The sequence below is a fragment of the Carcharodon carcharias genome, chromosome 15 (genome assembly GCF_017639515.1).
Source record: "Carcharodon carcharias isolate sCarCar2 chromosome 15, sCarCar2.pri, whole genome shotgun sequence".
In the NCBI taxonomy this organism is placed as follows: Eukaryota; Metazoa; Chordata; class Chondrichthyes; order Lamniformes; family Lamnidae; genus Carcharodon; species Carcharodon carcharias.
Window position 1 is genome coordinate 80,518,197 of NC_054481.1, and position 23,062 is coordinate 80,541,258.

General features: G+C 48.5%; 2 pseudogenes; both read right to left on the reverse strand.

The window, feature by feature from the left end:
* Positions 1–2,971: 2,971 nt before the first annotated feature.
* On the reverse strand, positions 2,972–15,561 carry LOC121288410 (annotated as a pseudogene).
* A 1,404-nt stretch (positions 15,562–16,965) lies between these two features.
* LOC121288411 lies at positions 16,966–21,989 on the reverse strand (annotated as a pseudogene).
* Positions 21,990–23,062: the final 1,073 nt, after the last annotated feature.

A 23,062-nucleotide genomic window follows, 5' to 3' on the forward strand; every position in this document is an offset into this window, starting at 1 on the left:
GTTGTTGCTGTTGGTGTTGTTGCTGCAGATTTGACTGTTATTGTTGCTCTTGCTGTTGCTGCTGCTGTAGCTGCACCTGTTGCTTCTGTTGCTGTTGCTGCTGCTGTAGCTGCACCTGTTGCTGGTGTTGCTGTTGCTGTGCCCGCTGCTGTTGTTGTTCCTGCTTCTGCTGTTGCTGTTGCTGTTGTGTTGTTTTTGCTGTTACTATTGCTGCGGTTGTTGCTGCTATTGCTTTTTCAGTTGCTATTGCTGCTGCTGTTCCTGTAGCTGCTGCTGTTGCAACTGTTGATGCTGCTGTTGCTTATCCTTTTGCTGCTGTTGCTGCTGTTGTTCCTGTTCCTCTTGCTGCTGCTGCTGCTGTTCCTGCTGTTAAGCTGCTGTTGCTGTTGCTGATGCTGTTGCTGTCACTGCTGTTCCTGTTGCTGCTGCTGTAGCTGCACCTGTTGCTGCTGTTGCTGTTGCTGTCCCTGCTGCTGTTGCTGTTCCTGCTTCTGCTGTTGCTGTTGTGTTGTTGTTGCTGTTGCTGTTGCTGCTGTTCCTGTTGCTGCTGCTGTTGCTGCGCCTGTTTCTGCTTTTGCTGTTGTTGTGCCTGCTGTTGTTGCAGTTCCTGCTTCTTCTGTTGCTATTGCTGTTGTGTTTTTGCTGCTGCTGGTGCTGTTGTTGTTGCTGTTCCTGTTGCTGCTATTCCTGTTGCAACTGCTGCTGCTGTTGCTGTTGCTGCTCATACTGTTGCTGCTGCTATTGCTGCTGTTGCTACTCCTGTTGCTGCTTTTGCTGCTGCTGTTGCTGTTGTTGCTGTTGCTGTTGTTGCTGTTCCTTTTGCTGTTGTTGCTGCTGCTGTTGCTCTTCCTGCTGCTCTTGCTGTTCCTGCTGTTGTTGCTACTGCAACAATTGCTGCGGCTGTTGCTCCTAATGCTGTTGCTCTTCCTGTTGCTGCTGTTACTGCTGCTTTTGCTGCTGTTGTTGCTGTTCCTGCTGCAGCTTTTTTTCCTCTTGCTGGTGTTGGTTCTTTGGCTGTTATTGTTGCTCTTGCTGTTGCTGCTGATGCTGTTGCTGTAGCTGCTGCTGTTGCTCTTGTTGCTGTTCCTGTTGCTGTTGCTATTGCTGTTCCTGTTGTTGCAGTTGCTGCTGCTGATGTTATGCTGCTGTTGCTGTTGCTGCTGCTGCTGTTACGATTCTTTTAGCTCATGTTGCTGCTGTTGTTGCTGCTGTTCCTATTGCTGCTAATGCTGTTGCTGCTGTTCCTATTGCTGCTAATGCTGTTGCTGCTGTTCCTGTTGCTGTGGTTCCTGCTGCTGTTGCTGTTCCTGCTGCTGTTGCTGTTCCTGTTGCTGTTCCGGCTGTTGTTGCTACTGCTACAATTTTGCGGTTGTTGCTCCTAATGCTGTTGCTGTTCCTGTTGCTGCTGTTGCTGCTGTTGTTGCTGCTGTAGATGTTGTTCCTATTGATGCTGTTATTGTTGCTTTTCCTATTATTGCTGAAGCTGTCACTGTTGCTGTTGCTGCTGTTGCTGTCGCCACTGCATTGCTCTTGTCGCTGCTGTTTCTGCTGCTGTTGCAGCTGTCGCTGCTACAATTGATGCTGCTATTTTTGCTGTTCCTATTGTTATTATTGCTGATGTTATTGCTGCTGTTGTTACTGTGCCTGTTCCTGCAGTTCCAGCTGCAGCTGCTGTTGCTGTTGTTCTTGTTGCTGATGTCGCTGTTGCTATTTCTGCTGTTAATGCTGCTGCTGTGGTTCCACTTGCTGCGGTTTCTCCTGCTGTTGCTGCTGTTGATTTTTCTGCGATTGATGCTGCTGTAATGTTCCTATTGTTGCTGTTGTTGCTGCTGCTGCTGTTGCTGCTGTTGTTGCTGTTCCAGCTGCAGCTTTTATTCCTCTTGCTGGTGTTGCAGCTTTGGCTGTTATTTTTGCTGTTGCTGTTGCTGCTGATGCTGTTGCTGTTGCTGCTGCTGTTGCTCCTGTTGCTGTTCCTGTTGCTGTTGCTGTTGCTGTTCTTGTTGCTGTTCCGGCTGTTGTTGCTACTGCTACAATTGCTGCGGTTGTTGCTCCTAATGCTGTTGCTGTACCTGTTGCTGCTGTTGCTGCTGTTGTTGCTGCTGTAGATTTTCCTACTGCAGCTGTTATTGTTGCTTTTCCCATTGTTGCTTATGCTGTCACTGTTGCTGTTGCTGCTGTTGCTGTCGACACTGCAGGTTGCTCTTGTTGCTGCTGTTGCTGCTGCTGTTGCAGCTGCTGCTGCTACAATTGATGCTGCCGTTTTTGCTGTTCCTATTGTTATTATTGCTGATGTTATTGCTGCTGTTGTTACTGTTCCTGTTGCTGCTGTTCCAGGTGCAGCTGCTGTTGCTGTTGTTCTTGCTGCTGATGTCGCTGCTGCTATTTCTGCTGTTAATGCTGCTGCTGTGGTTCACCTTGCTTCTTTTGCTCCTGCTGTTGGTGCTTTTGCTGTTTCTGCAATTGATGCTGCAGTAATGTTCCTATGGTTGCTGTTGTTGCTGCTGCTGCTGTTGCTGCTGTTGTTGCTATTCCTGCTGCATCTTTTGTTCCACTTCCTGGTTTTGCAGCTTTGGCTGTTATTGTTGCTCTTGTTGCTGCTGCTGCTGTTGCTGCTGTTGCTCCTGTTGCTGTTCCTGTTGCTGTTGTTATTGCTGTTCCTGTTGTCACAATTGCTGCTGCTGCTGTTATGCTGCTGTTGCTGTTGCTGCTGTTGCTGTTACAATTCTTTTAGCTCATGTTGCTGCTGTTGTTGCTACTGTTCCGATTGCTGCTAATGCTGTTGCTGCTGTTCCTGTTGCTGTTATTCCTGCTGCTGTTGCTATTCCTGCTGCTGTTGCTGTTCCTGTTGCTGTTCCTGCTATTGTTGCTCCTGATACAATTGCTGCGGTTGTTGCTCCTAATGCTGTTGCTGTTCCTGTTGCTGCTGTTGCTGCTGTCGTTGCTGTCGTAGCTGTTCCTGCTGCAACTTTTGTTCCTCTTGCTGGTGTTGCATCTTTGGCTGTTATTGTTGCTCTTGCTGTTGCTGCTGGTGCTGCTGCTGTTGCTGCTGCTGCTGCTACAATCGCTGCTGCTATTTTTGGTATTCAAGTTGCTGTTATTGCTGATGCTGTTGCTGCTGTTCCGGCTGCAGCTGCTGTTGCTGTTGCTGTTGCTGCTGCTGTTGCTGCTGCAGCTTTTCTTGCTTTTGCTGTTTCTGCTGTTGCTGTTTCAGCTGTTGATGCTGCTGTTGCTGTTCCTATTGTTACTGTTGTTGCTGCTGCTTTTGTGGCTGCTGTTATTGCTGTTCCTGTTGCTGCTGTTGTTCCAGTTGCTGCTGTTGCAGCTTTGGCTGTTATTGTTGCTCTTGCTGTTGCTGCTGATGCTGTTGCTGCTGTTGCTGCTGTTCCTGTTGCTGCTGTTGTTGCTGTTGGTGTTGTTGCTGCAGATTTGACTGTTATTGTTGCTCTTGCTGTTGCTGCTGCTGTAGCTGCACCTGTTGCTGGTGTTGCTGTTGCTGTGCCCGCTGCTGTTGTTGTTCCTGCTTCTGCTGTTGCTTTTGGTGTTGTGTTGTTTTTGCTTTTACTATTGTTGCGGTTGTTGCTGCTATTGCTTTTTCAGTTGCTATTGCTGCTGCTGTTCCTGTAGCTGCTGCTGTTGCAACTGTCAATGCTGCTGTTGCTTATCCTGTTGCTGCTGTTGCTGCTGTTGTTCCTGTTCCTGTTGCTGCTGCTGCTGCTGTTCCTGCTGTTATGCTGCTGTTGCTGTTGCTGATGCTGTTGCTGTTACTGCTGTTCCTGTTGCTGCTACTGTAGCTGCACCAGTTGCTGCTGTTGCTGTTGCTGTCCCTGCTGCTGTTGCTGTTCCTGCTTCTGCTGTTGCTGTTGCTGTTGTGTTGTTGTTGCTGTTGCTGTTGCTGCTGTTCCTGTTGCTGCTGCTGTTGCTGCGCCTGTTTCTGCTTTTGCTGTTGCTGTGCCTGCTGTTGTTGCAGTTCCTGTTTCTGCTGTTGCTGTTGCTGTTGTGCTTTTGCTGCTGCTGTTGCTGTTGTTGTTGCTGTTCCTGTTGCTGCTATTCCTGTTGCGACTGCTGTTGCTGTTGCTTTTCATACTGTTGCTGCTGCTATTGCTGCATTTGCTACTCCTGTTGCTTCTTTTGCTGCTGCTGTTGCTGTTGTTGCAGTTGCTATTGTTGCTGTTCCTGTTGCTCTTGTTGCTGCTGCTGTTGCTCTTCCTGCTGCTCTTGCTGTTCCTGCTGTTGTTGCTACTGCTACAATTGCTGTGGTTGTTGCTCCTAATCCTGTTGCTGTTCCTGTTGCTGCTGTTGCTGCTGCTGTTGCTGCTGATGCTGTATTTGCTGTTGCTCTTGTTCCTGTTGCTGCTGTTGTTGCTGTTCGTGTTGTTGCTGCAGCTTTGACTGTTATTGTTGCAGTTGCTGTTGCTGCTGATGCTGTTGCTGTTGCTGCTGCTGTTGCTTTTGTTGCTGTTCCTGTTGCTGTTGCTGTTGCTATTTCTGTTCCTGTTGTTACAGTTGCTGCTGCTGCTGTTATGCTGCTGTTGCTGTTGCTGTCCCTGCTGCTGTTGCTGTTCCTGCTTCTGCTGTTGCTGTTGCTGTTGTGTTGTTGTTGCTGTTGCTGTTGCTGCTGTTCCTGTTGCTGCTGCTGTTGCTGCGCTTGTTTCTGCTTTTGCTGTTTCTGTGCCTGCTGTTGTTGCAGTTCCTGCTTCTGCTGTTGCTGTTGCTATTGTGTTTTTGCTGCGGTTGTTGCTGTTGTTGTTGCTGTTCCTGTTGCTGCTATTCCTGTTGCGACTGCTGTTCCTGCTGCTGTTGCTGTTCCTGTTGCTGTTACGGCTCTTGTTGCTACTGCTACAATTGCCGCGGTTGTTGCTCCTAATGCTGTTGCTGTTCCTGTTTCTGCTGTTGCTGCTGCTGTTGCTGCTGTAGATGCTGTTCCTATTGATGCTGTTGCTGTTGCTTTTCCTATTGCTGCTGATGCTGTCGCTGTTGCTGTTGCTGCTGTTGCTGTTGCTGCTGCTGTTGCTCTTGTTGCTGCTGTTGCTGCTGCTGTTGCAGCTGCTGCTGCTACAATTGATGCTGCTGTTTTTGCTGTTCCTATTGTTATTATTGCTGATGTTATTGCTGCTGTTGTTACTGTTCCTGTTGCTGCTGTTCCAGCTGCAGCTGCTGTTGCTGATGTTCTTGCTGCTGCTGTCGCTGTTGCTATTTCTGCTGTTAATGCTGCTGCTCTGGTTCCACTTGCTGCTGTTGCTCCTTCTGTTGGTGCTTTTGCTGTTTTGCGATTGATGCTGATGTAATTTTCCTATTATTGCTGTTGTTGCTGCTGCTGCTTTTGCTGCTGTTGTTGCTGTTCCTGCTGCAGCTTTTGTTCCTCTTGCTGGTGTTTGTTCTTTGGCGGTTATTGTTGCTCTTGCTGTTGCTGCTGATGCTGTTGCTGTTGCTGCTGCTGTTGCTCTTATTGCTGTTCCTGCTGCTGTTGCTGTTCCTGTTGCTGTGGTTCCTGCTGCTGTTGCTGTTCCTGTTGCTGTTGCTGTTCCTGTTGCTGTTCCTGCTATTGTTGCTCCTGCTACAATTGCAGCGGTTGTTGCTCCTAATGCTGTTGCTGTTCCTGTTGCTGCTGTTGCTGCTGTCGTTGCTGTTCCTGCTGCAGCTTTTGTTCCTCTTGCTGGTGTTGCATCTTTGGCTGTTATTGTAGCTCTTGCTGTTGCTGCTGATGCTGTTGCTGTTGCTGCTGCTGTTGCTCTTGTTGCTGTTCCTGTTGCTGTTGTTATTGCTTTTCCTGTTGTTGCAATTGCTGCTGCTGTTATGCTGCTGTTGCTGTTGCTGCTGCTGCTGTTACGATTCTTTTTGCTTATGTTGCTGCTGTTGTTGCTACTGTTCCTATTGATGCTAATGCTGTTGCTGCTGTTCCTGTTGCTGTTGTTCCTGCTGCTGTTGCTGTTCCTGCTGCTGTTGATGTTCCTGTTGCTGTTCCTGCTGTTATTGCTACTGCTACAATTGCCGTAGTTGTTGCTTCTAATGCTGTTGCTGTTCCTGCTGCTGCTGTTGCTGCTGTTGCTGCTGTTGTTGCTGCTGTAGATGCTGTTCCTATTGCTGCTGTTCCCAATGCTGCTGTTCCTGTAGCTGCTGCTGTTGCTGCTGCTCTTTTCCCATGTGCTGATCCTGTTGCTGCTGTTGCTTCTGCTGTTGCTGTTCCTATTGCTGCTGTTGTTCCTGTTCCTGTTGCTCCTTTTCCTTTTGCTGCTGTTGCTGTTCTTTTTGCTGTTGTTGCTTCTGTTGTTGCTGCTTATGCTGTTGCTGCTGATGCTGTTGCTGTTGCTGCTGCTGTTGCTGTTCCTGCTGCTGTTGCTGTTCCTGTTGCTGTTCCTGCTATTGTTGCTCCTGCTACAATTGCAGCGGTTGTTGCTCCTAATGCTGTTGCTGTTCCTGTTGCTGCTGTTGCTGCTGTCGTTGCTGTTCCTGCTGCAGCTTTTGTTCCTCTTGCTGGTGTTGCATCTTTGGCTGTTATTGTTGCTCTTGCTGTTGCTGCTGATGATGTTGCTGTTGCTGCTGCTGTTGCTCTTGTTGCTGTTCCTGTTGCTGTTGTTATTGCTTTTCCTGTTGTTGCAATTGCTGCTGCTGTTATGCTGCTGTTGCTGTTGCTGCTGCTGCTGTTACGATTCTTTTTGCTCATGTTGCTGCTGTTGTTGCTACTGTTCCTATTGCTGCTAATGCTGTTGCTGCTGTTCCTGTTGCTCTTGTTCCTGCTGCTGTTGCTGTTACTGCTGCTGTTGCTGTTCCTGTTGCTGTTCCTGCTGTTATTGCTACTGCTACAATTGCCATGGTTGTTGCTCCTAATGTTGTTGCTGTTCCTGCTGCTGCTGTTGCTGCTGTTGCTGCTGTTGTTGCTGCTGTAGATGCTGTTCCTATTGCTGCTAATGCTGTTGCCGCTGTTCCTGTTGCTGTTGTTCCTGCTGCTGTTGCTATTCCTGCTGCTGTTGCTGTTCCTGTTGCTGTTCCTGCTATTGTTGCTCCTGCTACAATTGCTGCGGTTGTTGCTCCTAATGCTGTTGCTGTTCCTGTTGCTGCTTTTGCTGCTGTTGTTGCTGTTGCTGCTGCAGCTTTTGTTCCTCTTGCTGGTGTTGGTTCTTTGGCTGTTATTGTTGCTCTTGCTGTTGCTGCTGATGCTGTTGCTGTTGCTGCTGCTGTTGCTCTTGTTGCTGTTCCTGTTGCTGTTGTTATTGCTGTTCCTGTTGTCACAATTGCTGCTGCTGCTGTTATGCTGCTGTTGCTGCTGCTGCTGATGCTGTTACGATTCTTTTAGCTCAATTTGCTGCTGTTGTTGCTACTGTTCCGATTGCTGCTAATGCTGTTGCTGCTGTTCCTGTTGCTGTTGTTCCTGCTGCTGTTGCTATTCCTGCTGCTGTTGCTGTTCCTGTTGCTGTTCCTGCTATTGTTGCTCCTGCTACAATTGCTGCGGTTGTTGCTCCTAATGCTGTTGCTGTTCCTGTTGCTGCTGTTGCTGCTGTCGTTGCTGTTCCTGCTGCAGCTTTTGTTCCTCTTGCTGGTGGTGCATCTTTGGCTGTTATTGTTGCTCTTGCTGTTGCTGCTGATGCTGTTGCTGTTGCTGCTGCTGTTGCTCTTGTTGCTGATCCTGTTGCTGTTGTTATTGCTTTTCCTGTTGTTGCAATTGCTGCTGCTGTTATGCTGCTGTTGCTGTTGCTGCTGCTGCTGTTACGATTCTTTTTGCTCATGTTGCTGCTGTTGTTGCTACTGTTCCTATTGCTGCTAATGCTGTTGCTGCTGTTCCTGTTGCTGTTGTTCCTGCTGCTGTTGCTGTTCCTGCTGCTGTTGCTGTTCCTGTTGCTGTTCCTGCTGTTATTGCTACTGCTACAATTGCCGTAGTTGTTGCTCCTAATGCTGTTGCTGTTCCTGCTGCTGCTGTTGCTGCTGTTGCTGCTGTTGTTGCTGCTGTAGATGCTGTTCCTATTGCTGCTGTGCCCATAACTGCTGTTCCTGTAGCTGCTGCTGTTGTTGCTGTTGTTTTTGCATGTGCTGATCCTGTTGCTGCTGTTGCTTCTGCTGTTGCTGTTCCTATTGCTGCTGTTGCTGCTGTTGTTCCTGTTCCTATTGCTCCTTTTCCTGTTGCTGCTGTTGCTGTTCTTTTTGCTGTTGTTGCTTCTGTTGTTGCTGCTTTTGCTGTTGCTGCTGATGCTGTTGCTGTTGCTGCTGCTGTTGCTACTGTTCCTGTTGCAGTTTTTGCTGCTGCTGCTGAAGTTCCTGCTGTTGTTGCTACTGCTATTATTGCAGCGGTTGTTGCTCCTAATGCTGTTGCTGTTCCTGTTGCTGCTGTTGCTGCTGCTGATTCCGTTCCTATTGCTGCTGTTTCTGTTGCAGTTGCTGCTGGTGCTGCTGCTGTTGCAGCTTTTGATGCTACAATCGCTGCTGCTGTTTTTGGTGTTCAAGTTGCTGTTATTGCTGATGCTGTTGCTGCTGTTCCGGCTGCAGCTGCTGTTGCTGTTGCTGTTGCTGCTGCTGTTGCTGCTGCAGCTTTTCTTGCTTTTGCTGTTTCTGCTGTTGCTGTTTCAGCTGTTGATGCTGCTGTTGCTGTTCCTATTGTTACTGTTGTTGCAGCTGCTTTTGTGGCTGCTGTTATTGCTGTTCCTGTTGCTGCTGTTGTTCCAGTTGCTGCTGTTGCAGCTTTGGCTGTTATTGTTGCTCTTGCTGTTGCTGCTGATGCTGTTGCTGCTGTTGCTGCTGTTCCTGTTGCTGCTGTTGTTGCTGTTGGTGTTGTTGCTGCAGATTTGACTGTTATTGTTGCTCTTGCTGTTGCTGCTGCTGTAGCTGCACCTGTTGCTTCTGTTGCTGTTGCTGCTGCTGTAGCTGCACCTGTTGCTGGTGTTGCTGTTGCTGTGCCCGCTGCTGTTGTTGTTCCTGCTTCTGCTGTTGCTGTTGCTGTTGTGTTGTTTTTGCTGTTACTATTGCTGCGGTTGTTGCTGCTATTGCTTTTTCAGTTGCTATTGCTGCTGCTGTTCCTGTAGCTGCTGCTGTTGCAACTGTTGATGCTGCTGTTGCTTATCCTTTTGCTGCTGTTGCTGCTGTTGTTCCTGTTCCTCTTGCTGCTGCTGCTGCTGTTCCTGCTGTTAAGCTGCTGTTGCTGTTGCTGATGCTGTTGCTGTCACTGCTGTTCCTGTTGCTGCTGCTGTAGCTGCACCTGTTGCTGCTGTTGCTGTTGCTGTCCCTGCTGCTGTTGCTGTTCCTGCTTCTGCTGTTGCTGTTGTGTTGTTGTTGCTGTTGCTGTTGCTGCTGTTCCTGTTGCTGCTGCTGTTGCTGCGCCTGTTTCTGCTTTTGCTGTTGTTGTGCCTGCTGTTATTGCAGTTCCTGCTTCTTCTGTTGCTATTGCTGTTGTGTTTTTGCTGCTGCTGGTGCTGTTGTTGTTGCTGTTCCTGTTGCTGCTATTCCTGTTGCAACTGCTGCTGCTGTTGCTGTTGCTGCTCATACTGTTGCTGCTGCTATTGCTGCTGTTGCTACTCCTGTTGCTGCTTTTGCTGCTGCTGTTGCTGTTGTTGCTGTTGCTGTTGTTTCTGTTCCTTTTGCTGTTGTTGCTGCTGCTGTTGCTCTTCCTGCTGCTCTTGCTGTTCCTGCTGTTGTTGCTACTGCAACAATTGCTGCGGCTGTTGCTCCTAATGCTGTTGCTCTTCCTGTTGCTGCTGTTACTGCTGCTTTTGCTGCTGTTGTTGCTGTTCCTGCTGCAGCTTTTTTTCCTCTTGCTGGTGTTGGTTCTTTGGCTGTTATTGTTGCTCTTGCTGTTGCTGCTGATGCTGTTGCTGTAGCTGCTGCTGTTGCTCTTGTTGCTGTTCCTGTTGCTGTTGCTATTGCTGTTCCTGTTGTTGCAGTTGCTGCTGCTGATGTTATGCTGCTGTTGCTGTTGCTGCTGCTGCTGTTACGATTCTTTTAGCTCATGTTGCTGCTGTTGTTGCTGCTGTTCCTATTGCTGCTAATGCTGTTGCTGCTGTTCCTATTGCTGCTAATGCTGTTGCTGCTGTTCCTGTTGCTGTGGTTCCTGCTGCTGTTGCTGTTCCTGCTGCTGTTGCTGTTCCTGTTGCTGTTCCGGCTGTTGTTGCTACTGCTACAATTTTGCGGTTGTTGCTCCTAATGCTGTTGCTGTTCCTGTTGCTGCTGTTGCTGCTGTTGTTGCTGCTGTAGATGTTGTTCCTATTGATGCTGTTATTGTTGCTTTTCCTATTATTGCTGAAGCTGTCATTGTTGCTGTTGCTGCTGTTGCTGTCGCCACTGCATTGCTCTTGTCGCTGCTGTTTCTGCTGCTGTTGCAGCTGTCGCTGCTACAATTGATGCTGCTATTTTTGCTGTTCCTATTGTTATTATTGCTGATGTTATTGCTGCTGTTGTTACTGTGCCTGTTCCTGCAGTTCCAGCTGCAGCTGCTGTTGCTGTTGTTCTTGTTGCTGATGTCGCTGTTGCTATTTCTGCTGTTAATGCTGCTGCTGTGGTTCCACTTGCTGTGGTTTCTCCTGCTGTTGCTGCTGTTGATTTTTCTGCGATTGATGCTGCTGTAATGTTCCTATTGTTGCTGTTGTTGCTGCTGCTGCTGTTGCTGCTGTTGTTGCTGTTCCAGCTGCAGCTTTTATTCCTCTTGCTGGTGTTGCAGCTTTGGCTGTTATTTTTGCTGTTGCTGTTGCTGCTGATGCTGTTGCTGTTGCTGCTGCTGTTGCTCTTGTTGCTGTTCCTGTTGCTGTTGCTGTTGCTGTTCTTGTTGCTGTTCCGGCTGTTGTTGCTACTGCTACAATTGCTGCGGTTGTTGCTCCTAATGCTGTTGCTGTACCTGTTGCTACTGTTGCTGCTGTTGTTGCTGCTGTAGATTTTCCTACTGCAGCTGTTATTGTTGCTTTTCCCATTGTTGCTTATGCTGTCACTGTTGCTGTTGCTGCTGTTGCTGTCGACACTGCGGTTGCTCTTGTTGCTGCTGTTGCTGCTGCTGTTGCAGCTGCTGCTGCTACAATTGATGCTGCCGTTTTTGCTGTTCCTATTGTTATTATTGCTGATGTTATTGCTGCTGTTGTTACTGTTCCTGTTGCTGCTGTTCCAGGTGCAGCTGCTGTTGCTGTTGTTCTTGCTGCTGATGTCGCTGCTGCTATTTCTGCTGTTAATGCTGCTGCTGTGGTTCACCTTGCTTCTTTTGCTCCTGCTGTTGGTGCTTTTGCTGTTTCTGCAATTGATGCTGCAGTAATGTTCCTATGGTTGCTGTTGTTGCTGCTGCTGCTGTTGCTGCTGTTGTTGCTATTCCTGCTGCATCTTTTGTTCCACTTCCTGGTTTTGCAGCTTTGGCAGTTATTGTTGCTCTTGCTGTTGCTGCTGCTGTTGCTCTTGTTGCTGTTCCTGTTGCTGTTGTTATTGCTGTTCCTGTTGTCACAATTGCTGCTGCTGCTGTTATGCTGCTGTTGCTGTTGCTGCTGTTGCTGTTACAATTCTTTTAGCTCATGTTGCTGCTGTTGTTGCTACTGTTCCGATTGCTGCTAATGCTGTTGCTGCTGTTCCTGTTGCTGTTATTCCTGCTGCTGTTGCTATTCCTGCTGCTGTTGCTGTTCCTGTTGCTGTTCCTGCTATTGTTGCTCCTGCTACAATTGCTGCGGTTGTTGCTCCTAATGCTGTTGCTGTTCCTGTTGCTGCTGTTGCTGCTGTCGTTGCTGTCGTTGCTGTTCCTGCTGCAAATTTTGTTCCTCTTGCTGGTGTTGCATCTTTGGCTGTTATTGTTGCTCTTGCTGTTGCTGCTGGTGCTGCTGCTGTTGCTGCTGCTGCTGCTACAATCGCTGCTGCTATTTTTGGTATTCAAGTTGCTGTTATTGCTGATGCTGTTGCTGCTGTTCCGGCTGCAGCTGCTGTTGCTGTTGCTGTTGCTGCTGCTGTTGCTGCTGCAGCTTTTCTTGCTTTTGCTGTTTCTGCTGTTGCTGTTTCAGCTGTTGATGCTGCTGTTGCTGTTCCTATTGTTACTGTTGCTGCTGCTGCTTTTGTGGCTGCTGTTATTGCTGTTCCTGTTGCTGCTGTTGTTCCAGTTGCTGCTGTTGCAGCTTTGGCTGTTATTGTTGCTCTTGCTGTTGCTGCTGATGCTGTTGCTGCTGTTGCTGCTGTTCCTGTTGCTGCTGTTGTTGCTGTTCGTGTTGATGCTGCAGATTTGACTGTTATTGTTGCTCTTGCTTTTGCTGCTGCTGTAGCTGCACCTGTTGCTTCTGTTGCTGCTGCTGCTGCTGTTGCTGCTGCAGCTTTTCTTGCTTTTGCTGTTTCTGCTGTTGCTGTTTCAGCTGTTGCTGCTGCTGTTGCTCTTCCTGCTGCTCTTGCTGTTCCTGCTGTTGTTGCTAATGCTACAATTGCTGCGGTTGTTGCTCCTAATGCTGTTGCTGTTCCTGTTCCTGCTGTTGCTGCTGCTGTTGCTTCTGTAGATGCTGTTCCTATTGCTGCTGTTATTGTTGCTTTTCCTATTGCTGCTGATGCTGTTGCTGCTGTTCCTGTTGCTTTTGTTCCTGCTGCTGTTGCTGTTCCTGCTGCTGTTGCTGTTCCTGTTGCTGTTCCTGCTGTTATTGCTACTGCTACAATTGCCGTAGTTGTTGCTCCTAATGTTGTTGCTGTTCCTGCTGCTGCTGTTGCTGCTGTTGCTGCTGTTGTTGCTGCTGTAGATGCTGTTCCTATTGCTGCTGTTCCCATAGCTGCTGTTCCTGTAGCTGCTGCTGTTGCTGCTGTTGTTTTTGCATGTGCTGATCCTGTTGCTGCTTTGCTTCTGCTGTTGCTGTTCCTATTGCTGCTGTTGCTGCTGTTGTTCCTGTTCCTATTGCTCCTTTTCCTGTTGCTGCTGTTGCTGTTCTTTTTGCTGTTGTTGCTTCTGTTGTTGCTGCTTTTGCTGTTGCTGCTGATGCTGTTGCAGTTTTTGCTGCTGCTGCTGAAGTTCCTGCTGTTGTTGCTACTGCTATTATTGCAGCGGTTGTTGCTCCTAATGCTGTTGCTGTTCCTGTTGCTGCTGTTGCTGCTGCTGATTCCGTTCCTATTGCTGCTGTTTCTGTTGCAGTTGCTGCTGGTGCTGCTGCTGTTGCAGCTTTTGATGCTACAATCGCTGCTGCTGTTTTTGGTGTTCAAGTTGCTGTTATTGCTGATGCTGTTGCTGCTGTTCCGGCTGCAGCTGCTGTTGCTGTTGCTGTTGCTGCTGCTGTTGCTGCTGCAGCTTTTCTTGCTTTTGCTGTTTCTGCTGTTGCTGTTTCAGCTGTTGATGCTGCTGTTGCTGTTCCTATTGTTACTGTTGTTGCTGCTGCTTTTGTGGCTGCTGTTATTGCTGTTCCTGTTGCTGCTGTTGTTCCAGTTGCTGCTGTTGCAGCTTTGGCTGTTATTGTTGCTCTTGCTGTTGCTGCTGATGCTGTTGCTGCTGTTGCTGCTGTTCCTGTTGCTGCTGTTGTTGCTGTTGGTGTTGTTGCTGCAGATTTGACTGTTATTGTTGCTCTTGCTGTTGCTGCTGCTGTAGCTGCACCTGTTGCTTCTGTTGCTGTTGCTGCTGCTGTAGCTGCACCTGTTGCTGGTGTTGCTGTTGCTGTGCCCGCTGCTGTTGTTGTTCCTGCTTCTGCTGTTGCTGTTGCTGTTGTGTTGTTTTTGCTGTTACTATTGCTGCGGTTGTTGCTGCTATTGCTTTTTCAGTTGCTATTGCTGCTGCTGTTCCTGTAGCTGCTGCTGTTGCAACTGTTGATGCTGCTGTTGCTTATCCTTTTGCTGCTGTTGCTGCTGTTGTTCCTGTTCCTCTTGCTGCTGCTGCTGCTGTTCCTGCTGTTAAGCTGCTGTTGCTGTTGCTGATGCTGTTGCTGTCACTGCTGTTCCTGTTGCTGCTGCTGTAGCTGCACCTGTTGCTGCTGTTGCTGTTGCTGTCCCTGCTGCTGTTGCTGTTCCTGCTTCTGCTGTTGCTGTTGTGTTGTTGTTGCTGTTGCTGTTGCTGCTGTTCCTGTTGCTGCTGCTGTTGCTGCGCCTGTTTCTGCTTTTGCTGTTGTTGTGCCTGCTGTTGTTGCAGTTCCTGCTTCTTCTGTTGCTATTGCTGTTGTGTTTTTGCTGCTGCTGTTGCTGTTGTTGTTGCTGTTCCTGTTGCTGCTATTCCTGTTGCAACTGCTGCTGCTGTTGCTGTTGCTGCTCATACTGTTGCTGCTGCTATTGCTGCTGTTGCTACTCCTGTTGCTGCTTTTGCTGCTGCTGTTGCTGTTGTTGCTGTTGCTGTTGTTGCTGTTCCTTTTGCTGTTGTTGCTGCTGCTGTTGCTCTTCCTGCTGCTCTTGCTGTTCCTGCTGTTGTTGCTACTGCAACAATTGCTGCGGCTGTTGCTCCTAATGCTGTTGCTCTTCCTGTTGCTGCTGTTACTGCTGCTTTTGCTGCTGTTGTTGCTGTTCCTGCTGCAGCTTTTTTTCCTCTTGCTGGTGTTGGTTCTTTGGCTGTTATTGTTGCTCTTGCTGTTGCTGCTGATGCTGTTGCTGTTGCTGCTGCTGTTGCTCTTGTTGCTGTTCCTGTTGCTGTTGCTATTGCTGTTCCTGTTGTTGCAGTTGCTGCTGCTGATGTTATGCTGCTGTTGCTGTTGCTGCTGCTGCTGTTACGATTCTTTTAGCTCATGTTGCTGCTGTTGTTGCTGCTGTTCCTATTGCTGCTAATGCTGTTGCTGCTGTTCCTATTGCTGCTAATGCTGTTGCTGCTGTTCCTGTTGCTGTGGTTCCTGCTGCTGTTGCTGTTCCTGCTGCTGTTGCTGTTCCTGTTGCTGTTCCGGCTGTTGTTGCTACTGCTACAATTTTGCGGTTGTTGCTCCTAATGCTGTTGCTGTTCCTGTTGCTGCTGTTGCTGCTGTTGTTGCTGCTGTAGATGTTGTTCCTATTGATGCTGTTATTGTTGCTTTTCCTATTATTGCTGAAGCTGTCACTGTTGCTGTTGCTGCTGTTGCTGTCGCCACTGCATTGCTCTTGTCGCTGCTGTTTCTGCTGCTGTTGCAGCTGTCGCTGCTACAATTGATGCTGCTATTTTTGCTGTTCCTATTGTTATTATTGCTGATGTTATTGCTGCTGTTGTTACTGTGCCTGTTCCTGCAGTTCCAGCTGCAGCTGCTGTTGCTGTTGTTCTTGTTGCTGATGTCGCTGTTGCTATTTCTGCTGTTAATGCTGCTGCTGTGGTTCCACTTGCTGTGGTTTCTCCTGCTGTTGCTGCTGTTGATTTTTCTGCGATTGATGCTGCTGTAATGTTCCTATTGTTGCTGTTGTTGCTGCTGCTGCTGTTGCTGCTGTTGTTGCTGTTCCAGCTGCAGCTTTTATTCCTCTTGCTGGTGTTGCAGCTTTGGCTGTTATTTTTGCTGTTGCTGTTCCTGCTGATGCTGTTGCTGTTGCTGCTGCTGTTGCTCTTGTTGCTGTTCCTGTTGCTGTTGCTGTTGCTGTTCTTGTTGCTGTTCCGGCTGTTGTTGCTACTGCTACAATTGCTGCGGTTGTTGCTCCTAATGCTGTTGCTGTACCTGTTGCTACTGTTGCTGCTGTTGTTGCTGCTGTAGATTTTCCTACTGCAGCTGTTATTGTTGCTTTTCCCATTGTTGCTTATGCTGTCACTGTTGCTGTTGCTGCTGTTGCTGTCGACACTGCGGTTGCTCTTGTTGCTGCTGTTGCTGCTGCTGTTGCAGCTGCTGCTGCTACAATTGATGCTGCCGTTTTTGCTGTTCCTATTGTTATTATTGCTGATGTTATTGCTGCTGTTGTTACTGTTCCTGTTGCTGCTGTTCCAGGTGCAGCTGCTGTTGCTGTTGTTCTTGCTGCTGATGTCGCTGCTGCTATTTCTGCTGTTAATGCTGCTGCTGTGGTTCACCTTGCTTCTTTTGCTCCTGCTGTTGGTGCTTTTGCTGTTTCTGCAATTGATGCTGCAGTAATGTTCCTATGGTTGCTGTTGTTGCTGCTGCTGCTGTTGCTGCTGTTGTTGCTATTCCTGCTGCATCTTTTGTTCCACTTCCTGGTTTTGCAGCTTTGGCTGTTATTGTTGCTCTTGCTGTTGCTGCTGATGCTGTTGCTGCTGCTGTTGCTCTTGTTGCTGTTCCTGTTGCTGTTGTTATTGCTGTTCCTGTTGTCATAATTGCTGCTGCTGCTGTTATGCTGCTGTTGCTGTTGCTGCTGTTGCTGTTACAATTCTTTTAGCTCATGTTGCTGCTGTTGTTGCTACTGTTCCGATTGCTGCTAATGCTGTTGCTGCTGTTCCTGTTGCTGTTATTCCTGCTGCTGTTGCTATTCCTGCTGCTGTTGCTGTTCCTGTTGCTGTTCCTGCTATTGTTGCTCCTGCTACAATTGCTGCGGTTGTTGCTCCTAATGCTGTTGCTGTTCCTGTTGCTGCTGTTGCTGCTGTCGTTGCTGTCGTTGCTGTTCCTGCTGCAACTTTTGTTCCTCTTGCTGGTGTTGCATCTTTGGCTGTTATTGTTGCTCTTGCTGTTGCTGCTGGTGCTGCTGCTGTTGCTGCTGCTGCTGCTACAATCGCTGCTGCTATTTTTGGTATTCAAGTTGCTGTTATTGCTGATGCTGTTGCTGCTGTTCCGGCTGCAGCTGCTGTTGCTGTTGCTGTTGCTGCTGCTGTTGCTGCTGCAGCTTTTCTTGCTTTTGCTGTTTCTGCTGTTGCTGTTTCAGCTGTTGATGCTGCTGTTGCTGTTCCTATTGTTACTGTTGCTGCTGCTGCTTTTGTGGCTGCTGTTATTGCTGTTCCTGTTGCTGCTGTTGTTCCAGTTGCTGCTGTTGCAGCTTTGGCTGTTATTGTTGCTCTTGCTGTTGCTGCTGATGCTGTTGCTGCTGTTGCTGCTGTTCCTGTTGCTGCTGTTGTTGCTGTTCGTGTTGATGCTGCAGATTTGACTGTTATTGTTGCTCTTGCTTTTGCTGCTGCTGTAGCTGCACCTGTTGCTTCTGTTGCTGTTGCTGCTGCTGTTGCTGCTGCAGCTTTTCTTGCTTTTGCTGTTTCTGCTGTTGCTGTTTCAGCTGTTGCTGCTGCTGTTGCTCTTCCTGCTGCTCTTGCTGTTCCTGCTGTTGTTGCTACTGCTACAATTGCTGCGGTTGTTGCTCCTAATGCTGTTGCTGTTCCTGTTCCTGCTGTTGCTGCTGCTGTTGCTTCTGTAGATGCTGTTCCTATTGCTGCTGTTATTGTTGCTTTTCCTATTGCTGCTGATGCTGTCGCTGTTGCTGTTGCTGTCGCTTCTGCTGTTGCTCTTGTTGCTGCTGTTGCTGCTGCTATTTCTGCTGTTAATGCTGCTGCTCTGGTTCCACTTGCTGCTGTTGCTCCTGCTGTTGGTGCTTTTGCTGTTTTGCGATTGATGCTGCTGTAATTTTCCTATTGTTGCTGTTGTTGCTGCTTCTGCTTTTGCTGCTGCTGTTGTTGCTGTTGCTGCTGCAGCTTTTTTTCCTCTTGCTGGTGTTGGTTCTTTGGCTGTTATTGTTGCTCTTGCTGTTGCTGCTGATGCTGTTGCTGTTGCTGCTGCTGTTGCTCTTGTTGCTGTTCCTGTTGCTGTTGCTATTGCTGTTCCTGTTGCAGTTGCTGCGGCTGCTGTTATGCTGCTGTTGCTGTTGCTGCTGCTGCTGTTACGATTCCTTTTGCTCATGTTGCTGCTGTTGTTGCTGCTGTTCCTATTGCTGCTAATGCTGTTGCTGCTGTTCCTGTTGCTGTGGTTCCTGCTGCTGTTGCTGTTCCTGTTGCTGTTGCTGTTCCTGTTGCTGTTCCGGCTGTTGATGCTACTGCTACAATTGCTGCGGTTGTTGCTCCTAATGCTGTTGCTGTTCCTGTTGCTGCTGTTGCTGCTGTTGTTGCTGCTGTAGATGTTGTTCCTATTGATGCTGTTATTGTTGCTTTTCCAATTGTTGCTTATGCTGTCGCTGTTGCTGTTGCTGCTGTTGCTGTCACCACTGTGGTTGCTCTTGTTGCTGCTGTTGCTGCTGCTGTTGCAGCTGCTGCTGCTACAATTGATGCTGCTGTTTTTGCTGTTCCTATTGTTATTATTGCTGATGTTATTGCTGCTGTTGTTACTGTTCCTGTTGCTGCTGTTCCAGCTGCAGCTGCTGTTGCTGTTGTTCTTGCTGCGGATGTCGCTGTTGCAATTTCTGCTGTTAATGCTGCTGCTGTGGGTCAACTTGCTGCTGTTGCTCCTGCTGTTTTTGCTGTTGCTGTTTCTGCAATTGATGCTGCGGTAATGTTCATATTGTTGCTGTTGTTGCTGCTGCTGCTATTGTTGCTATTCCTGCTGCAGCGTTTGTTCCTCTTCCTGGTGTTGCAGCTTTGGCTGTTATTGTTGCTCTTGCTGTTGCTGCTGATGCTGTTGCTGCTGCTGTTGCTCTTGTTGCTGTTCCTGTTGCTGTTGTTATTGCTGTTCCTGTTGTCACAATTGCTGCTGCTGCTGTTATGCTGCTGTTGCTGTTGCTGCTGTTGCTGTTACGATTCTTTTAGCTCATTTTGCTGCTGTTGTTGCTACTGTTCCGATTGCTGCTAATGCTGTTGCTGCTGTTCCTGTTGCTGTTATTCCTGCTGCTGTTGCTATTCCTGCTGCTGTTGCTGTTCCTGTTGCTGTTCCTGCTATTGTTGCTCCTGCTACAATTGCTGCGGTTGTTGCTCCTAATGCTGTTGCTGTTCCTGTTGCTGCTGTTGCTGCTGTCGTTGCTGTTCCTGCTGCAGCTTTTGTTCCTCTTGCTGGTGTTGCATCTTTGGCTGTTATTGTTGCTCTTGCTGTTGCTGCTGATGATGTTGCTGTTGCTGCTGCTGTTGCTCTTGTCGCTGTTCCTGTTGCTGTTGTTATTGCTTTTCCTGTTGTTGCAATTGCTGCTGCTGTTATGCTGCTGTTGCTGTCGCTGCTGCTGCTGTTACGATTCTTTTTGCTCATGTTGCTGCTGTTGTTGCTACTGTTCCTATTGCTGCTAATGCTGTTGCTGCTGTTCCTGTTGCTGTTGTTCCTGCTGCTGTTGCTGTTCCTGCTGCTGTTGCTGTTCCTGTTGCTGTTCCTGCTGTTATTGCTACTGCTACAATTGCCGTAGTTGTTGCTCCTAATGCTGTTGCTGTTCCTGCTGCTGCTGTTGCTGCTGTTGCTGCTGTTGTTGCTGCTGTAGATGCTGTTCCTATTGCTGCTGTTCCCATAGCTGCTGTTCCTGTAGCTGCTGCTGTTGCTGCTGTTGTTTTTGCATGTGTTGATCCTGTTGCTGCTGTTGCTTCTGCTGTTGCTGTTCCTATTGCTGCTGTTGCTGCTGTTGTTCCTGTTCCTATTGCTCCTTTTCCTGTTGCTGCTGTTGCCGTTCTTTTTGCTGTTGTTGCTTCTGTTGTTGCTGCTTTTGCTGTTGCTGCTGATGCTGTTGCTGTTGCTGCTGCTGTTGCTACTGTTCCTGTTGCAGTTATTGCTGCTGCTGCTGAAGTTCCTGCTGTTGTTGCTACTGCTATTATTGCAGCGGTTGTTGCTCCTAATGCTGTTGCTGTTCCTGTTGCTGCTGTTGCTGCTGCTGATTCTGTTCCTATTGCTGCTGTTTCTGTTGCAGTTGCTGCTGGTGCTGCTGCTGTTGCAGCTTTTGATGCTACAATCGCTGCTGCTGTTTCTGGTGTTCAAGTTGCTGTTATTGCTGATGCTGTTGCTGCTGTTCCGGCTGCAGCTGCTGTTGCTGTTGCTGTTGCTGCTGCTGTTGCTGCTGCAGCTTTTCTTGCTTTTGCTGTTTCTGCTGTTGCTGTTTCAGCTGTTGATGCTGCTGTTGCTGTTCCTATTGTTACTGTTGTTGCTGCTGCTTTTGTGGCTGCTGTTATTGCTGTTCCTGTTGCTGCTGTTGTTCCAGTTGCTGCTGTTGCAGCTTTGGCTGTTATTGTTGCTCTTGCTGTTGCTGCTGATGCTGTTGCTGCTGTTGCTGCTGTTCCTGTTGCTGCTGTTGTTGCTGTTGGTGTTGTTGCTGCAGATTTGACTGTTATTGTTGCTCTTGCTGTTGCTGCTGCTGTAGCTGCACCTGTTGCTTCTGTTGCTGTTGCTGCTGTTGTAGCTGCACCTGTTGCTGGTGTTGCTGTTGCTGTGCCCGCTGCTGTTGTTGTTCCTGCTTCTGCTGTTGCTGTTGCTGTTGTGTTGTTTTTGCTGTTACTATTGCTGCGGTTGTTGCTGCTATTGCTTTTTCAGTTGCTATTGCTGCTGCTGTTCCTGTAGCTGCTGCTGTTGCAACTGTTGATGCTGCTGTTGCTTATCCTTTTGCTGCTGTTGCTGCTGTTGTTCCTGTTCCTCTTGCTGCTGCTGCTGCTGTTCCTGCTGTTAAGCTGCTGTTGCTGTTGCTGATGCTGTTGCTGTCACTGCTGTTCCTGTTGCTGCTGCTGTAGCTGCACCTGTTGCTGCTGTTGCTGTTGCTGTCCCTGCTGCTGTTGCTGTTCCTGCTTCTGCTGTTGCTGTTGTGTTGTTGTTGCTGTTGCTGTTGCTGCTGTTCCTGTTGCTGCTGCTGTTGCTGCGCCTGTTTCTGCTTTTGCTGTTGTTGTGCCTGCTGTTGTTGCAGTTCCTGCTTCTTCTGTTGCTATTGCTGTTGTGTTTTTGCTGCTGCTTTTGCTGTTGTTGTTGCTGTTCCTGTTGCTGCTATTCCTGTTGCAACTGCTGTTGCTGTTGCTGTTGCTGCTCATACTGTTGCTGCTGCTATTGCTGCTGTTGCTACTCCTGTTGCTGCTTTTGCTGCTGCTGTTGCTGTTGTTGCTGTTGCTGTTGTTGCTGTTCCTTTTGCTGTTGTTGCTGCTGCTGTTGCTCTTCCTGCTGCTCTTGCTGTTCCTGCTGTTGTTGCTACTGCGACAATTGCTGCGGCTGTTGCTCCTAATGCTGTTGCTCTTCCTGTTGCTGCTGCTACTGCTGCTTTTGCAGCTGTTGTTGCTGTTCCTGCTGCAGCTTTTGTTCCTCTTGCTGGTGTTGGTTCTTTGGCTGTTATTGCTCTTGCTGTTGCTGCTGATGCTGTTGCTGTTGCTGCTGCTGTTGCTCTTGTTGCTGTTCCTGTTGCTGTTGCTATTGCTGTTCCTGTTGTTGCAGTTGCTGCTGCTGCTGTTATGCTGCTGTTGCTGTTGCTGCTGCTGCTGTTACGATTCTTTTAGCTCATGTTGCTGCTGTTGTTGCTGCTGTTCCTATTGCTGCTAATGCTGTTGCTGCTGTTCCTATTGCTGCTAATGCTGTTGCTGCTGTTCCTGCTGCTGTTGCTGTTCCTGTTGCTGTTCCGGCTGTTGTTGCTACTGCTACAATTTTGCGGTTGTTGCTCCTAATGCTGTTGCTGTTCCTGTTGCTGCTGTTGCTGCTGTTGTTGCTGCTGTAGATGTTGTTCCTATTGATGCTGTTATTGTTGCTTTTCCTATTATTGCTGAAGCTGTCACTGTTGCTGTTGCTGCTGTTGCTGTCGCCACTGCATTGCTCTTGTTGCTGCTGTTTCTTCTGCTGTTGCAGCTGCTGCTGCTACAATTGATGCTGCTATTTTTGCTGTTCCTATTGTTATTATTGCTGATGTTATTGCTGCTGTTGTTACTGTGCCTGTTCCTGCAGTTCCAGCTGCAGCTGCTGTTGCTGTTGTTCTTGTTGCTGATGTCGCTGTTGCTATTTCTGCTGTTAATGCTGCTGCTGTGGTTCCACTTGCTGTGGTTTCTCCTGCTGTTGCTGCTGTTGATTTTTCTGCGATTGATGCTGCTGTAATGTTCCTATTGTTGCTGTTGTTGCTGCTGCTGCTGTTGCTGCTGTTGTTGCTGTTCCAGCTGCAGCTTTTATTCCTCTTGCTGGTGTTGCAGCTTTGGCTGTTATTTTTGCTGTTGCTGCTGCTGCTGATGCTGTTGCTGTTGCTGCTGCTGTTGCTCTTGTTGCTGTTCCTGTTGCTGTTGCTGTTGCTGTTCTTGTTGCTGTTCCGGCTGTTGTTGCTACTGCTACAATTGCTGCGGTTGTTGCTCCTAATGCTGTTGCTGTACCTGTTGCTACTGTTGCTGCTGTTGTTGCTGCTGTAGATTTTCCTACTGCAGCTGTTATTGTTGCTTTTCCCATTGTTGCTTATGCTGTCACTGTTGCTGTTGCTGCTGTTGCTGTCGACACTGCGGTTGCTCTTGTTGCTGCTGTTGCTGCTGCTGTTGCAGCTGCTGCTGCTACAATTGATGCTGCTGTTTTTGCTGTTCCTATTGTTATTATTGCTGATGTTATTGCTGCTGTTGTTACTGTTCCTGTTGCTGCTGTTCCAGGTGCAGCTGCTGTTGCTGTTGTTCTTGCTGCTGATGTCGCTGCTGCTATTTCTGCTGTTAATGCTGCTGCTGTGGTTCACCTTGCTTCTTTTGCTCCTGCTGTTGGTGCTTTTGCTGTTTCTGCAATTGATGCTGCAGTAATGTTCCTATGGTTGCTGTTGTTGCTGCTGCTGCTGTTGCTGCTGTTGTTGCTATTCCTGCTGCATCTTTTGTTCCACTTCCTGGTTTTGCAGCTTTGGCAGTTATTGTTGCTCTTGCTGTTGCTGCTGCTGTTGCTCTTGTTGCTGTTCCTGTTGCTGTTGTTATTGCTGTTCCTGTTGTCACAATTGCTGCTGCTGCTGTTATGCTGCTGTTGCTGTTGCTGCTGTTGCTGTTACAATTCTTTTAGCTCATGTTGCTGCTGTTGTTGCTACTGTTCCGATTGCTGCTAATGCTGTTGCTGCTGTTCCTGTTGCTGTTATTCCTGCTGCTGTTGCTATTCCTGCTGCTGTTGCTGTTCCTGTTGCTGTTCCTGCTATTGTTGCTCCTGCTACAATTGCTGCGGTTGTTGCTCCTAATGCTGTTGCTGTTCCTGTTGCTGCTGTTGCTGCTGTCGTTGCTGTCGTTGCTGTTCCTGCTGCAACTTTTGTTCCTCTTGCTGGTGTTGCATCTTTGGCTGTTATTGTTGCTCTTGCTGTTGCTGCTGGTGCTGCTGCTGTTGCTGCTGCTGCTGCTACAATCGCTGCTGCTATTTTTGGTATTCAAGTTGCTGTTATTGCTGATGCTGTTGCTGCTGTTCTGGCTGCAGCTGCTGTTGCTGTTGCTGTTGCTGCTGCTGTTGCTGCTGCAGCTTTTCTTGCTTTTGCTGTTTCTGCTGTTGCTGTTTCAGCTGTTGATGCTGCT